This window comes from Podarcis liolepis (assembly GCF_965112155.1).
Source record: "Podarcis liolepis genome assembly, chromosome: 3".
Lineage (NCBI taxonomy): Eukaryota > Metazoa > Chordata > Lepidosauria > Squamata > Lacertidae > Podarcis > Podarcis liolepis.
In genome coordinates, this window is record NC_139557.1 from 115,943,782 (window position 1) to 115,960,939 (window position 17,158).

A 17,158-nucleotide genomic window follows, 5' to 3' on the forward strand; every position below is an offset into this window, starting at 1 on the left:
TGTAAATCGTAAGGCCCTGTGGACTGTCCTTCTGAAAATTGGCTGCCCAGATAAATTTGTAAACATCATTGCGCTCCTCCATGATAATATGACAGCAACAATCGCAGATAACAATGGCTCTCAAAGTGAACCATTCATAGTGGGATCAGGTGCTAAACAAGGTTGTGCTATTGCCCCAACTCTATTCATTATTTTCATTGCCATGATCCTACACTTTGTTGAAGGGAACCTCCCCACCGAAGTAGAAATCATATATCGAACAGATGGAAAGCTCTTCAATCTGTGCAGGCTGAAAGCAAAGAGTAAGGTTACCGTAACTTCCGTCATAGAGCTTCAGTATGCTGATGACAACGTAGTGTGCGCACACTCAGAGGATGACCTCCAAACCATCCTAAATATCTTTGCAGAAGCTTATGAAAAGCTTGGCCTATCACTCAACACCCAAAAGACCAAGTGCTGCACCATTAAGTACAAAATAACCCCTCTGCAGCACCACAAATCCAACCCAATGGCATAACGTTGGAAAATGTTGATCACTTCTCCTACCTAGGCAGTTATCTTTCCACAAGGGCCAACACTGATGCCAAATCCAGCATCCTCTGAGCTCTGCGAGTGCAGCTTTCTCCCGATTGAAGTGCAGAGTGTTTGAGGACTGGGAAATTCACAGGGAAATAAAAATGCTTGTTTACAAAACTATTGTACTACCAGCTTTACTGTATGCTTGTGAAACATGGACCACTTATAAACGCCATCTCCAGCTCCTCGAAAGATTCCATCAACGGTGTCTCCAAAAAATTTTACACATCACTTGGGAAGACAGGCGAACTAATATCAGTGTACTGGAAGAAGCAAAGATCACCAGTGTTGAAGCAATGATTCTTCAACATCAACTTTGTTGGACTGGTCATGTTGTGCGGATGCCTGATGATCATCTTCCAAAGCAACTACTCCATTCTGAACTTAAAAATGGAAAGCGTAATGCTGGTGGTCAACAAAAGACTGTCTCAATGCAAATTTTAAAAAATGTAGTATAAACACTGACAACTGGGAAACACTGGCCTGCAATCACTCCAGTTGGAGAACTGCCTTTACCAAAGGTGTCATGGGCTTTGAAGAACTAAGGACGGAAGGGAGAAATGTGCTAAGAGGAAGGCACACTGGGCAAATCCACACTGTGATAAACTCCTGCCAGGAAACCAATGTCCCCACTATGGAAGGACGTGTGAATCCAGAATTGGCCTCCACAGTCTCTTGTGGACTCATTGTTAAAACTGTGTTTATGGAAGACAATCTTACTCGGCTACGAGTGTTCACCAAAGAAGAAGGATGCTTTTATAATGTGTTTTGTTTATTTGTTTGTTTACTAATGTAGCTCAGTCCTGGGACTATGGCATGGAGAGAGAAGGCTTTAACCCTTTCCCCCACTATGGTTCCAATCTGATTTGGGGGATACATGTACTATTTTCAATAGGAGGAAAGCTAGTATGTATTTACTAATAATTTTAAGCTGGAGAAATGCTACTTCATATTCTTGACTAGTTGTATTTTAAATATTGGATCTGAGAATTTTTTTAAGCCTGTAAATCTCTCAGAGAGCTATTCTATTGAAGAGTCTGTAAACTGAATGAATGAAAAAAATACATTAATGATTGATTGCGTTCCTATTATATCGCTAAAGCAACCAGCTCTAGGGAAACTAAAATAAAAAAGAGTAAAATATTAATGGAGAATTATTTGCACCAATATACATTTAAGTTTTGAAACTGCTAAGGTAAAATAGATAACAATTCTTAAATTGATCCTATTGGGATATACAAATTAATCTATTATATCCAGCTGGAATTGTAATGCAGAAACAATTTGTATAATACGAAAGCCTACAGCCATCTGTCTAGAATTCTACCATTTTATGATGTATGGATTATGAAGGTTGTACATTTATTGTTAATTATGAATGGTATTCAACTAAGGTTTACTCTGCGTAAACCCACTGAAATTAATGAACATAAGTAAGCCAGCATCATGAACTTCAGTGTTGCCATTTGCCGTGTACTTGCAATGTACTCAAAGAGGTTTTCTTTTCTTTTAAAGAACAGCTACATTTTTGGAATGCAATGTTATTTTCCTCCTCCCCATCTACTCACCTCCATCCTGATTTCAGGACAGGTGTATCTGTCACTTAAAGAGCCTTAATTAAGATGGATCCGTTGTGATTTCAGTGTAGTTTTCATGCAAGCTTGATAAATTTATCACACACAACCTTAACAATACATAACGAATTATATCTGCTCTGGCTGCAAGAGTATGCAATTAATTTCCTATTTGTGAAAAGAAAATGAAATATTGTGGTATTTTGTTTAAAAAGTCAGCAGCAGTTGTAATGAATGCCTTTGGACAGTTATCTAAGTATGTTAAGCTGCCTGTGGATGGATGCCCACTGTCATTTCCTCAAACAGTGAGATGTGTTTTGCAAGTTTGGTTTTCCAGACTTATGGCATGTATGAAATGTACAAGCAGAGAAGCCAAAGAGGTGAAGAACAGACACTCTTGCAAGGCAGAAGATCAGCTATCCCAAATTAGAAACCTAGGGAAAGGTGGGGTAGCCTTGTGCCCTACTCTGTACGGATGTGTGGCTGGGGTACTTCAGGAAATGATGATATAGAAAAAGTTCCTGGGATGTGCCATAGCTCAGTGGTAGAACATAAGCTTTGTATGCAGAAAGTTGCAGATTTCATCCCAGGCATCTTTGGCTAAGGCCCTGGAGAGAGGCTTAGCTAGATGAACTGAGATAGATGAACAAATACTGAAGTTTGACCTGTTATGAGGCAGCTTCCTATGACACTACAATGGAAAACCAGGCATCCACTGTGCTAGAGCGAATTAACATAAATTGTCTGCATCCAAGGTGAATATTATTTTGATTCATTGTGTATGTACAGGGCAAGAGAAATACAGAAAACATTTGTAGACTTTTCCAGCTTGGATTTCGAGGTGTGCCTATAGAAATAGTCAATGCCTTTTTTCTTTTCCAAATGAAGTTGTAAGGACACATTTGCAAATGCAAAATTAATCTGAACCTGGCCAGGGGTGGGGGGGAGTGAGAAAGAAAAGTGTGAGAAATGTTTCACTAAGACTTACAAATTTTAGTGCAGTATTTCACATCCCTGCCATAATATCTTTTTGCTGCTTAGCAAGCATCAGGATGCCATCTGTTTGCATGTATGAAATTATTTTTCCAACTGTGGGGGGGGGGGCTGCAGCTATAAAGCTGGTTTGCTCATATAATTCTGTTGAACTTTCCCCCAGTGTTGTTAAATCTACTGAGTTCACTGCAATGACACTAGCAGCAGATTTGGCCCTTGAAGTGTGTGTGCATGTGTGGGAAGGAAACACCTTCAATTCTGCAACACAAGATGGCAGCCTGCAGAGATCAAGCTTTCTGATGGTCTAAGCTCTGGTATGAAAAGCCTCTTATTAAATTTTTCAGATTTAATAAAAAGCTCCTCATATCATGAGACCTTGGTCTGAACTAAATATTCCAATCGCTTCCCACCCTCACCCACCCTCTGACATTAACATGGGCACAGACCAACAAATTTCACTAATAATGAGCTAATTTCACCACTACAGAAATGAAAGGGGGGAAAGAATAGTTGTGAGAGGGGGAATGCATGTTTTAAAATATTTTTCACATCTGGAAGTTAGTTTCCTTTCTTAAACAGCCACACCCTGCTTAACAGTGGAACAGAGTAACCCACAAGGTGGTGGACTCTCCTACATTAGAAGTTTTTAAGCAAAGGCTAGACAACCACCAATCAGGAATACCAAGAACTAACTTAGTTGGTCTTTAAGGTGCTACTGGAAGGAATTTTTTTATTTTGACCAATCAGGAATGTTGTAGTTGTGGGTGGCGAGTTGTGTTAGATGACCTTTGAAGTCCTTTCAGTGTTATGATCCAGCAGGAGAGACTTGTGGACAGAAGCAGGTGGCACAGTAGTGTGGATAATGACTAATGACTGGTAGATATAGAGGTTTTCAAACTGTGGTCTGCCAACCACTATTGGTTCATGAGAAACATTCAAATGGTCCACAGAAAGCTTGAGGAACCATCAAAAATATGAGGACATAACCCTGTGTTTGATTATGTTTTGGTTTGGTTTTTTTTTTGTCAGCAGAGATCAAGGGTATTTTGACCAGGACTGCAATATTGAACAAACTAACAATGCTCTAGTTTAGGCCCTGTTGTGGTTTTCATAATATGTGATTTTAGCTTTATGTACTATCCTTGGAACGTAACCCCTTTGTAAGCTGCAGGTCTACTTTACAGAACTGGTACGGTCTACTAATGGGTTATGAATACGTTTTGAGATTCCTGCATCACAGGGGGTTGGACTATATGATGCTCAGGGTCCCTTTCAACTCCACAATTTTATTGTATGATTCTAACAAAGATGTATTATGTGGTTTGGTGAGACCCTCCCCAGCAATTTTCAAGTCTTCTGCATGGGGAAAAAATGTTTCCCAGATGATTTGCTAACTTCTGTATACATCTACTAGCCAGGTGTGCACAATTTTCACACCACACTCTTGTGGCACCTTGAACACTAAAGGTTTATTATTGTGGCATAAGAATTTGTGAGCCAAAACCAATGCACTCATTAGAGTGCATCATATGGGGATCAAAGTGGATAAGCTAGAGAGAAGAGGTGAGCAATGGGTATGTGCAAGGACACTATCCATTTTCATCAGGCAATGGGGAGGCCCTCAAAACTTGGTCACTAAAAATTGAGAGCATGGGAAGCATATGAAGCTGTCTTAAACCAGGTCAGGTAATTTGTCCACCTCACCCAATATCGTCTACATGGACTGGTGGTAACTATTTAGGTGCCACACTGAGGTTTTTTCCTTATCTGAAACCAGCTCCTTTTATTTGAAAATGTTCTGAGTGAGCTGACCATGTGCTCAAATACTTGTGCCAGAACTGCCAACAGTGTACACAGTTTCTACAGCAGGTAAGTCAGTGCTGAAAGGGATCGCTGTAAATTGAAAGTTGGGGGGGTGACCTAAAGCAGTGGTGGCCAAACTCAGCCCTCCAGATGTTTTGGGACTACAATTCCCATCATCCCTGACCACTAGGGAGTTGTAGTCTCAAAACATCTGGAGGGCCAAGTTTGGCCACCACTGACCTAAAGGATATAGTAGCTGGTAGTGCAAGTGCTTAACTAAAATGAGAAAGGGAAGGAAAGCAAGCAAGTGCCAGAATGTTGTAAAATGATACAGTCTGCAAAATGTAAATGTGATCGTGCCTCCATTTTAAATCAGCACTATAACAATAGACTATAATGTTTTCCTTACCTATTCCCTCACTCCCCGCCCCAACACTTACAAAATTAATTTGGCAGAATCGGGATATACCTTACATAGATTAGTGATAAATCATGTATTTTTAATGAATATCAATAGGAGAAACCCCATGACATAGGCCTGCTATCTAATTTGATTAAACTGTGCTTAAGGCAAACCTACCTCTCCGGCTAGGGAATACTACTATAATGACTTTGTGAGGATTATTGCAGGCAGTTTTAATGATTTAATGAACTGTCTCTATATTTAGTTCAATAGCCTTAAAATGATTAGTATTTCAGAAAAATTAGCTCACTTTGATTCTGATTCTGTTTGATGGTAAGTTTAAATAACCCAACCCTTAACACAGTGGAAAAGAAAGAAAATGATGCTGGAATCATAGCTGCGTAGCTGCAAGAAAATAGTTACAGCAATCATGAACAATTTGTACAATAGAGGTACACATTAATTCTTCAATGAGATGGGCAATTTCTTTTCTGTGTTTGCTTGCTTCCCCCTTTGGGGATAGCTGCCCCAAAAGCAAGGTATAAGGATGGGGAGGGGGGCATTGGGGTAAGCTAGCCCTAAACCTTAGAGCAGGGTTGGGAATCCATGATGTTATTGGACTACAACTCCCTTCATCCTGACCATTAGCCATTCTGCCTGGGGTAGATGGGAGCTGGAGTCCCATGACATGTGGAGGGCCACAGGTTCCCCATCTGTGCCTAAGATGAACAGAGAGCTGAGCTTCATTTCTAACCTGGCAAAACCTCTAGACATTGTTGTTGTTGTTGTTGTTGTTTAGTCGTTTAGTCATGTCCGTCTCTTCGTGACCCCATGGACCAGAGTACGCCAGGCACTCCTGTCTTCCACTGCCTCCCACAGTTTGGTCAGACTCATGTTTGTAGCTTCGAGAACATTATATATATATATATATAAACATTATATATGTAGCTTCTAGATATTATATATTTATTTATACCCTGTCTTTTCCCCTGACAGGCTTACAGACTTGCCTAAAATCTGCAGGCTCCACCTGCAAACTGCTTCTAGGCTCTGCCTGCCTGATATACACCATATTGATCCAAATATAAGCTCTCCCGACATATTGGCTGCACCCCTAATATGAGATCTCTTAAATCATTGCTTCTCAACCTATAAGTGTGATTATAGATGAAAGACAGACAGGTTTTGCACAAGCCAGATTAGAGGGTAGGGATCAGAACAACTGTGCAGGAAGCATATTTTTTTTAATTGTCCAAGCAGTGTTCACACAAAAATGGATTCATCAGTGGATGAACTGTAGCACTGTCTCTTGCATCCAGGATGATAGTGGCAACACTCCAGTCCACTGTTGCAGTGTGACTTTCATTGGCTACCAAACAGCAACAGAGCAGCAACTGGAAGCATAATAAACTCCTTACTCCTGATACAAAAAAGTCCAGGACCACAAAATGTTATAATGAAACTATCCACCCAAAGACCATTTGTATGTCTAACTCAAAACATCTCTAGGGTTTCAGTTAGGAATATTCCCAGCCCTTCCTGGAGATGCCAGGGATTGAACCTGCGTAACACTGCATGACAAAGCAGATGCTCTATCACTGGGGGCAAATTGTGGGGTTTACCCATGAGAAACCAAACATTCCTCATCAGGTTTGCTTGGTTGTGGTATAAAACTCCAGAAGAGAGTGTTATCAGTCACCAGACATCATTTTTACAAGACAGAAGATGCAATCTTTGGTTTATTTTTTTGTATGTGTAAGTTTGTGAGAGGGCTCTCACAGAACATCTGTAAATGTAGGAAACTGTGAACATTAATAATACAGGCATGGTAATTCGTTTTTTTTAATGGTCTTTTGAAAGAGAGGGAAAAAAACATTCAAGGTTTTTCTGTAAGATTTTCAAGGATCATCATGAAATAGTTTCACATATGAAAGGAAATAACTTGGGAGTAAAAGAAAAGGGGAACAAATAGAGAAAACTTTATTCTCTCAGCGTTGACCTATTTTGTTCAGGTCTAACAGCTCAGATGCTCCCAATTCCTTGGAACAAGGATTGTAAAGCTATAACACTCCTCAATTACTTCTTGTTGGCCAGACAAGCTAAACCTGTTATTTGACAATGCATCATGATCTAAGGCAGTAAACTTTATCTCACAGGGGTCATGAGAAAATGGCCACAGGTACCGCTTGGTAACCTTCGTGAGATAATTTTTCACAGTTATCATCCAAGCACTTTAAAGCACAAAAAGATATGTTATCTGCACGCTCGGTTTATTATAAGGTGTGGGTGAAAATCCCCTATAAAGCCACTCAGAAGTAACTGTTGCGTGGTGTTCCTGCAGAAAGAGGCAATTCAGCAAAATACCTTCTTGACAGTGTAACTACTCGGAATAAAAGGGCAGGATCCAGTCAAGGAGTTGACATATTTTCAGTCCACCCCACTCTGCTCTCTTCCCTCCACTCTATATTACTCTCAGAGAAACAGAAACTCAGTATATTTCTTTTCTTTTTTCCCCTAGGGCTGCAACCTTTAATCAATCAGTTAATTCTGGGGTACCCAGAATAGTACCTATGGGCACAACAACACTCAGACACACTCCCAGTGGCTGACAAGACCCTATCCCAACTTATTTTTTAAAGAATTAGGGGGGTGGCTTTATTGTTAGGGGTGACTGCCTGTTTTCAGAGTGTGTTGTTTGCTTTGTTGTCTGTTTTTATTTATTTTTGTAAGGGATTTATGAGAATCAGCAATTTTCCCTTTGTAAAATGGATATTTTGTGGTGCCCACAATAGTCTATTAGATTTTGAAATGTATCCCTGGCGCTTAAGAAATTAGGAACCCCCAAATTAACCAATTCAATTCATCAAGAAAACATCTTTAAAATCAATGTTAAAAACGTATCCTTGCTTAATTTGGAAACTTTTTTTTAAACGTTAATTATTTTTAATATAAGAAGTTATCCAAACTGCAGATGGTGGACAATAGGTTACAAGATACCTCTGGGTATCCAATGGGTCCCAATTTGTCCTCAAACCCACCGGTTACATATGATGTCAACTATACAGCAGATACCTAGGCAACTGGATTAGTTGTGTGACCAAGTTCCCTAAAGGGTTGCTGCAGAAAGCCTGTTCAATTAGCTGTGCAACTGAGTTCCCCCATGGAGAACTCAATTGCACAAACCCTGCAGAAATCAGTGCTGAAGTCACTTCTTATCAGCTGATCGGTAGTGACTTGAAGTCTCCTGGACTGACTGTGTGGTCACACAAACCGAACTGCAGAAAGCAGCTTGTTGGCCCTATGCTCAGCACTGGTGTGCACAGGGCTAGCAAAGTGCCTTACACTTGGTAGTTCTCAAACACCTGACAACCAGGTGGCTGTCAGGCACTTGCGAAGCATTGCACAAGGGGCTTTGACAGGTAGATATTATCTACATTGAGTGGCAGCAGTTCTACAGGGTTTCAGACAACAGTCTTTCCCAGCCCTTCTTGGAGATCCAAGGGATAGAACCTGCAGCCTCCTGCATGCAAAGAAAATGCTCTACTACTGAGCTACAGTCCTTACCCCAGAGAGGGTAGTTATTGGAAAAGTGTGGAAATAACAGGATTCATGTTAGCTTTTTGCAGACCTTCAAATGAACAAGTGTAGATTGGAAGCAGAATCTGGCTTCCTTCTGACACATATTCATTGCATGTCTGAAAGGGGCTGTTAATCTTCTGTGTACAGATGAGTTTTCCTCCCTTTCCCATGTAGGAGTGTTCAGACATGCAACCCTACCACTTGCAGTCTGAAGTTATATGGTCCAGATTTTCCATTTAATGTGCTGTTTGTGTAGACTGGTCCAGTATTCAACAAACAAGTTTTCTTGAGCAGCAAGTATTTTACAGTCAGATCCTTGGCTGATGCAATACCGAAAAGCGTCCAAGAACTGGCCTTTAATCCACTGTTTTATTAGTTGCCCTCTCGTTACACCTTCCAACTTCCACTGCTTCTTATGCTAACCCCTTCTCCAGTGCACCTAATCAAATTCTGAAATGTAAATAACAAGAGCCTGGACGAAGGGCCTCAGTTGGATATGCCCATTATAGAAATTAAAAAGAGACTTCTACAGGAAGCACCTCATTTTCATCTGTTCATGGTGACGGTGACTCTGACTTAGTGAGCTTTTTGCATTCCCCAGCAAGAAATCCTGTTTTAGCATTGCCATGATAGACACTGCACCTCTCATTGTCCTTAATGTATGGCACCATACCAAACATTTTCAAAAGTAGGTGTTTAAATGTAAGTATTTGTTGGGGGGGGGGACTTTCAAAATTGCTGCTTATAAAATGTCACTATTTTGTGGTAACGATTCAGTCACATACCAACTAATTTAGGTTGTGCAATTAAAGTGGATTTAGCAGTGTTGCAAATCTAAATTGTGTGATGAGGAAGGTGATGGAGAAATGTACTGGAAAGTGTGGAATAATGGCAAGATCAGAAAATATCATACAACATTTGTGCAAACAAATCAGAATGAATATGCAACAAAACAGCGGCATCATATAGTGAAAATGTTTTACCAGTAAATCAGGTGGCCTCAATGTTTCTTGATTTTTGCAAGTGGCAAGGTAAAGTAGCTTCCTTTAAGTAAGGACCAGGACTAGGCAAAATTCTTCATACTCCAACTCCTATTCTCCAACCGCTCTATTCTGCCTTCAACAGTCCACACCTGAAGTACTGTGTCCATTTCTGGGTGCCACCATTTAAGAAGGATATTGACAAGCAGGAATGTGTGCAGAGGACGGTGACCAAGATAATCAAGGGTCTGGAAACCAAGCCTTATGAGGAACGGTTGAGGGAGCTGGATATGTTTAGCCTGGAAAAGAGGAGACTGAGACAAGATATGATAGAAAGAGCAAGCTTGTTTTCTCCTGTTCCAGAGGGTAAGACCCAGACCAATGGTTACAAGAAAAGAGATTTTGACTAAACATCAGGAAGAGCTCTGATGATAGAAGCTGTCTGACAGTGGAACAGACTCCCTCGGAAGGTGGTGGAGTCTCCTTCATTGGAGGTTTCTAAGCAGAAGTCAGATGGACATCTGCAGTGCATGCTTTAGTTGAGAATCCTGCATTGTAGGGGGTTGGACTAGATGACCCTTGGGATCGCTTCCAACTCTACAGTTCTATGATTCTATCAGTCCTATTCAGCAGGGTCAGTGGTCAGGAATGATGGACTCTAGCAACATCTGGAGAGCCATAGGCTCCCCATCCCTCATGCATGAAAACCCTATATTGGATCAAACCAATGGTCTGCCTTGCTCAACATTCTAAATAGTTCCCCCATGTTTATCTATCCTCTATACTGTTATGGCTCTGCAAAGTGAAATGCCCCTTTCTCCAAGTTATTGGTTAGTTTAATAGCTAAAGATGCTTCTTTAATGGAAGCTAGTGACAAGTTGCTTGCTTCATTGAGCATTACAGGCAACTCTCAACTTACAAGGTGTGAGGGACTGGCAGGGCTCTGACAAGTGTGTGGTCAAGTCCCTGCCATCCTCTGTAGCACTGTCTCCTAGGACCAGGATGGCTTGAAGAGGCAAGCACAGTGGCAACTTCCATGTAGGAGAAGTCTCTGGTTGCTGGCATGCACTCCATCAGATGAGGGTACCTAAGCACAGGTGGGGTGGGGTCCCACTGTTGCTCCAACTGTTCAGCCGGGAACAAGCCTAGGAAAGTTAATGCCAGCTACATCATCACCAGAAGCATGTGTGCATGTGTATTCTATGCACCTTAGGACCTTAGAAGTGCATGCTTTTTTCAAGAAAGAATAAAACTATCGGCCATTTGTCCTCCTTGGCTGGGTGTGCTCAGGACATCAGGGGGTTACATTCCAGGGATAGTGCATAAAGCCAACATCACATATAGTCAAAATGCATTGGGTTTAATAGCGAGTGGGATTGACAAAGTCTTTTTTTTCAGAAAGTCTGCTCTCTCTTTTTTAATTAAATGCCAAGCACATAAATATGAATGTGTGCAAGTTAGATGTGTGTACATTGTGAGTTACCTGTACCTATAAAACAGCCTTATACCAGCTTAGACTATTTGTCTATTTAGTCCAGTACTGTCTACATCAGCTGGCAGAACCTCCAGGGTAACAAGAAGAGAAAGGTATTTTATGCTACCTGATCCTTCAAACAGGAGAGGCCAGAGACTGAACCTGGGACCTTTTGCATCCAAAGCACATGCTCTACCACTGAGCTACCATCCCTTTGTTAGCTACATTTCAGCACTGATTAATGTTTATGTCAAGTGGCCACCAGCTACAACCCAACTGCAGGAGAAGGAGCTGGAAAGAAATGGTTTGGGTCAGTTGAAATATAACCAGCAAAGAGGCAACAGCCTGAGCTCTGCAACTAGATGAGAGAAAAAGGCAGCAATATGATAAATAGAAACATTTGTAGGCATGAAGCTGAGCTCATCTGCCTTCTTCTCCCACCCTGCAAATATTCAATTTATTCTGGAGCTGCTTGCCCCTGGGATGAAAGCAAATGATCTGCAGTGTCGACTCAAAAGTTCTGGGGACACTTTAGGCCATGGGTAGGCAAACTAAGGCCTGAGGGCCGGATCTGGCCCAATCGCCTTCTAAATCCAGCCCACGGACAGTCCGGGAATCAGCATGTTTTTACATGAGTAGAATGTGTCCTTTTATTTAAAATGCATCTCTGGGTTATTTGTGGTGCCTGCCTGGCATTTTTACATAAGTAGAATGTGTGCTTTTATTTAAAATGCATCTCTGGGTTATTTGTGGGGCATAGGAATTCGTTCATTTATTTTTTTCATAATATAGTCCAGCCCCCCACAAGGTCTGAGGGATAGTGGACCAGCCCCCTGCTGAAAAAGTTTGCTGACCCCTGCTTTAGGCTCACGGGGGAAGCAGGAAGTGTCCATGTTAGGAGTCAAGCAGAGCACATACAGGACCTTGGACAGCTCCAATGTGTCCTGCTAAGCCAGCCACCAAAAGGCAGTCTCTGCAGAGGGCTAGTCAACAGAAGCATTTATATAGCTGACCAGATCTGGAGTGTAGAGGAGTTGACCAGCTGCTTAAAGGGTGCTCCCCTTACTTTGTAGTCTTTGATTTCTGCAGGACTTAAGAGAGAGCAGTACTGCACCAGTGTCATAGGATAGTGGCAGGGGCTGTATTCTCTAGCCAGGAGAGTCCTGAATAAGCACTGGTGGTTCTTCCTGGAGGAAATAGCCTAAACTTCATCTTCAGAATCCTCTACCGCACAGGGCAAGTTCCTTGGGTGGTAGGTCATGGCAAGAGGCATGAATGCCCAACTGTGGGTGGACAGTGTTCCACAGGACAGGGAAGGGAAGCTTTAACCCAGCCGCTCACTTATTCTTTCTTCATGATCTGTGGCATTTCATCTATTATATTTTTGCAGATATTGTTTGGTCACTTTTTAATTATTGATTTGTAACTGATGGAGGTGATTTTGTTTGATTATGTGCTGACATTTTATTGTCTTGCACAATAATTGCAATATCTTAGGTGATATGGATTCTTGTTTTGTTTTTGTTATAGGGTGGCAGTGTGATTTTTGTCCTATATTTTGCCATTTCTATGGGTTTGTAAACCACCTTGAATACAGTAATGCAGAAAAGTGGTATTAAAGTGGGGGATGAAAGAGCCCTGGTCTGATAAGAGTCTCCATATGCCCACCCTATCACCCTAAGTTCTCCTTAGCAGATTCTCCTCCCTTTTTGCTTCACTTTTTGCTGCACAGGAGTTGTGCTGTGGCAAAGGGAGGAAACACCAATACAAGTTCAAGGTAAGGGAAAATATAAGGGTAGTAGTTTCCTTCATAACTGTAATGCTGGGGAGGGGACAGCTGTTATTTGACTTGGCCATTTCCTCTTATTATGGTCAGAAGAGGGAGCAGCTGTATTTTTACTATGGTTTCGTTTTCCTGGTTAAGGCATAAATTAAGAAAAGATGGGCTTGGATTACTCACATCAGCAATCAAGGGTCACCTGCTGGGTTAAAAAGCAGACTCCAGTGCAATGATAGAATAGGAGTAAGTGAAAACAATATGTATCGTGAAGCAATGTTTGTAGCAGACCTAGCCAACATGGTCCCCTCCAGATGTCGTTGGACTACAATGCCCATCATCATTGACAATACTGGCTGTGGCTTATGGCAGCTGAAGTCCAGTAGCTTCCCCTTTTTTAATAGTGTAATTAAGGAATTGAATGTAAAAACAAACCTGATGGACCAGACCAAAGGCCCATCTAGGCCAGCATACTGTTTCCCACAGTGGCCGATCACATACCTCTGGGAAGCTGTCAAGCAGGACATGAGCACAATAGCCCTCTCCTGCTGTTCTTCCCTGGATGTAGTATACAGCCATTGTCACTAACAGCCATTGATAGCCATTCAAGTTGCCAGCCTTAATCACATCTTGTGGCAATTAATTCCATGAGTTAACTATGCACTGTATGAAGAATTTCTGCCATGAATCTCCCAACTAAATGATCCAAGTTTCAAGTATTAAAAGAGGAAAATAAAACGTCACTCCGTCCATTTTCTCCAGACTATGAATCATTTTATACACTATTACATCCTCCTATATTTGCATTTAAAAGAAAGCTTTAAGGAACCCAGTGTTATATTTCATCGATCATTTTGGTTGCCCTTTTCTGCACCTTGTCCAGCTCTACAATATTCTTTCTGAAATACACCAAGCTAGAATATGCTCTGGCAGAATAACAGATTTTTATAACTGGCTGGACTGGAACCACAGTTCCCAATGAAAGGCTCAAAGGGTGTGGATTAATTGGTCAGTTCTTTACTGGCATCCAAAATCTGAATGAAAGTTTATTGTGGGGGAAATAAACTATATAATACCAATCTCAGTATAATAATGTAAGAGCCCTGTTATATCAGACCAAAAGTCCCTGCTGTCCAGTACTGTATTCTGTTTCCAACAGTGTATAGTCAATGCCTCTTGGAAGTTCACAAGCAGGGCATGCAAACAACAGCCTTCTCCTGGCAAATATGGTGCAATGTTTCCAGCTGAATTTATTACCTTTTCCATATACAATATGTGCATTCTGTCAGCACATATATTTTCAAAGTTGCCACAAGGATTGTTAAAGGATGTAGAGTGGGGAAATCCTACTTTTCTGCTCCCACAGGCTGAGGCTGGTTCAAACATGTGGATATGGATGTCCCACACCCGTACATTCCATTATGAGAGCCAGTGTGGTATAGCCACATTAGGACCTGGGAGACCAGGGTTCCAATCCCCACTCAGCCATGAAGCACACTGTGTTACCTTGGGCCAGTCACTGTCTCTCAGCCAAATCTACCTCACAGGTTTGTTGCAGGGATTAAATGAGGAGGGGAAGAACCATGTATGCCGCCTGGAGCTCCTTAGATAAAAGGATTAGATAAAAATGCTACAAATAAAAAAAGTGTGTGAGCCTTGGCTTGCACACTACTTTAAGTGCTGGCTACTGTAACAAGGGAGATTTTGCATAACACATTATGATAAGGTTACCAGACGTCCCCGTTTTTTCCCAGGGACAGTCCCTGGATTTACAAATCAGTCCCCATACAAAATCCATTGAAGTTGAAAAGTGTCCCCGGATTCATCGGGGGGGAAACTGGTAACCTTACATTATGACCACTAGTCAGAAAATGTCCATTTTTTACCTTTTAGAATTGTCTTAGAAAGGTGCTCAACAGATCTCATGGAAGTAACCTTTGCTGCTTCTAAGCATTCAAAATGGAGATCATGATTGTGTCAGGGCAATGAGGGCATATCAGCTGTAGATTCCACACCTTCCCTACATGCATTCATGTCCTCATGCAGTTATGATACTTGTGTGAATCCATCAGTGGAACCCCACTGGAATCTCTTTATAAATGGAGTCCCTTTATAAGTATGATATTGAATGAGGATTTTTTTTGGGGGGGGGTGTTGCCTCAATGGTGGCTCCTCATTTGTGGAATGCTCTCCCCAAAGAGGTACACCTGGCATCATCATTCGTTGTTTTAGGCACCAGACAAAAACATTTTTAAGCCCCAGTCTTGGTCCTAATTTGGAGGGTACCTAGGTATGTTTAAGGCATGCGGGTGGCGCTGTGGGTTAAACCACAGAGCCTAGGGCTTGCGAATCAGAAGGTCGGTGGTTCGAATCCCCGTGACGTGAGCTATGGGGTGAGCTACCGTTGCTCGGTCCCTGCTCCTGCCAACCTAGCAGTTCGAAAGCACAAAGTGCAAGTAAATAAATAGGTACCGCTCCAGCGGGAAAGTAAACATTGTTTCTGTGTACTGTTCTGGTTCGCCAGAAGCAGCTTAGTCATGCTGGCCACATGACCCAGAAGCTGTACGCCGGCTCCCTTGGCCAATAAAGCGAGGTGAGCGCTGCAACCCCAGAGTCATCCGTGACTGGACCTAACAATCAGGGGTCCCTTTACCTTTACTTAGGTATGTTTGCAGACTCTTCTTCTGCTCGTCATTTTTAGTAGGATGAGTTCAATTGAATCAGCTCTTTTATACATATTTTGGATGAGCATTTTAAGTTCTTACTTTATTCTTGTTCTTATACATGGTTTTAAAGTTTGTTTTCACATTGTAAGTTGGAGTCATTTTTAGAGTAAGTGACAAATAAATATACTAAACAATAAATAAGTAGCTTTTTGCACTGGGGTAATTGTTTTCTTCTACTTTTCCTTAAAGAGGGCCTTTCTTTCCACAAATTTTTGTTAGCATTAAATCATAAAATAGAGCTTCATTCAACAATGTCAATCAAGATAAGCTTTTTTTAAAAAAAACACTAATTTAATTTAAATCCTTTCAACATATTCCTTACTCTAGCACTAGGCATCCAGTGTTATGCTTATCGGACAACTATTTTCATTATTAAGACACTTAGGGATAGATTACTCTTTGACTCTAAGATTATTGTACTGGCAGCAAGTTCAGAAGTGTGTGTGTGTGTGTGTGTGTGTGTGTGTGTGTGTAAGTAATATTCTCAATGTGTATTCTATCAGCTCTGGGATTTATGATGGACTCAGAAATGTCTGCTCTCATTCTTCATCAAAGATTATAATTTTAGGGGTCTGGTTTTTTTCTTACAGAAACAAAGAATTGGTTTCTAGAAATACTTTTATCATGAATGAACGCCACGTAGCTGAAATTAGACTTGGCTTATCATTATTTTTCTCAGTCTCATCCAGCCACTATCAAAAAGATTCCTTTATCAATGAGTGTTAACTTTTTTTCTCTCACCAAGAAAATATAATCCTTATCTACAAGGACAGATAGGAAATAAGCACAAAAACTAATCATTTACTGGACAGCTGTTAAATTACCAATGTTGAATCCAAATAATTTCCATCTTTTGCATATTATATCAATTATCCTGCAGAACAATCCAATATCAATATCCACCAGAATTACTAGAATTGCTTGTAATTTCATATATCCACAAAAATTGGGTTTGGGTGATCTCACAAAATCCACACCTTGAAATAAACAGATGGCCAAGGATTCTTCATTTTTAAATAAAATAAAATCATGCCATACTGGGGGGCGGGAGGAATCAGTATCCTGCAGTATATCTTCTTGCCACTTTCAGCTTGTGGGAAATCTTTTCTAGAACAGCAATTTGCTAGCCTTTTGAATATCAGTAATCAAAGCTGTCAAAATCAAATGTCTTTCACAGAATTTTGCCACAGTTGCTCTTGCCACCATTAATAGGTATGAAATGAGTTATTAATTTTTTATACCTCTATCCACATCTATATACAAGTATCCTCTC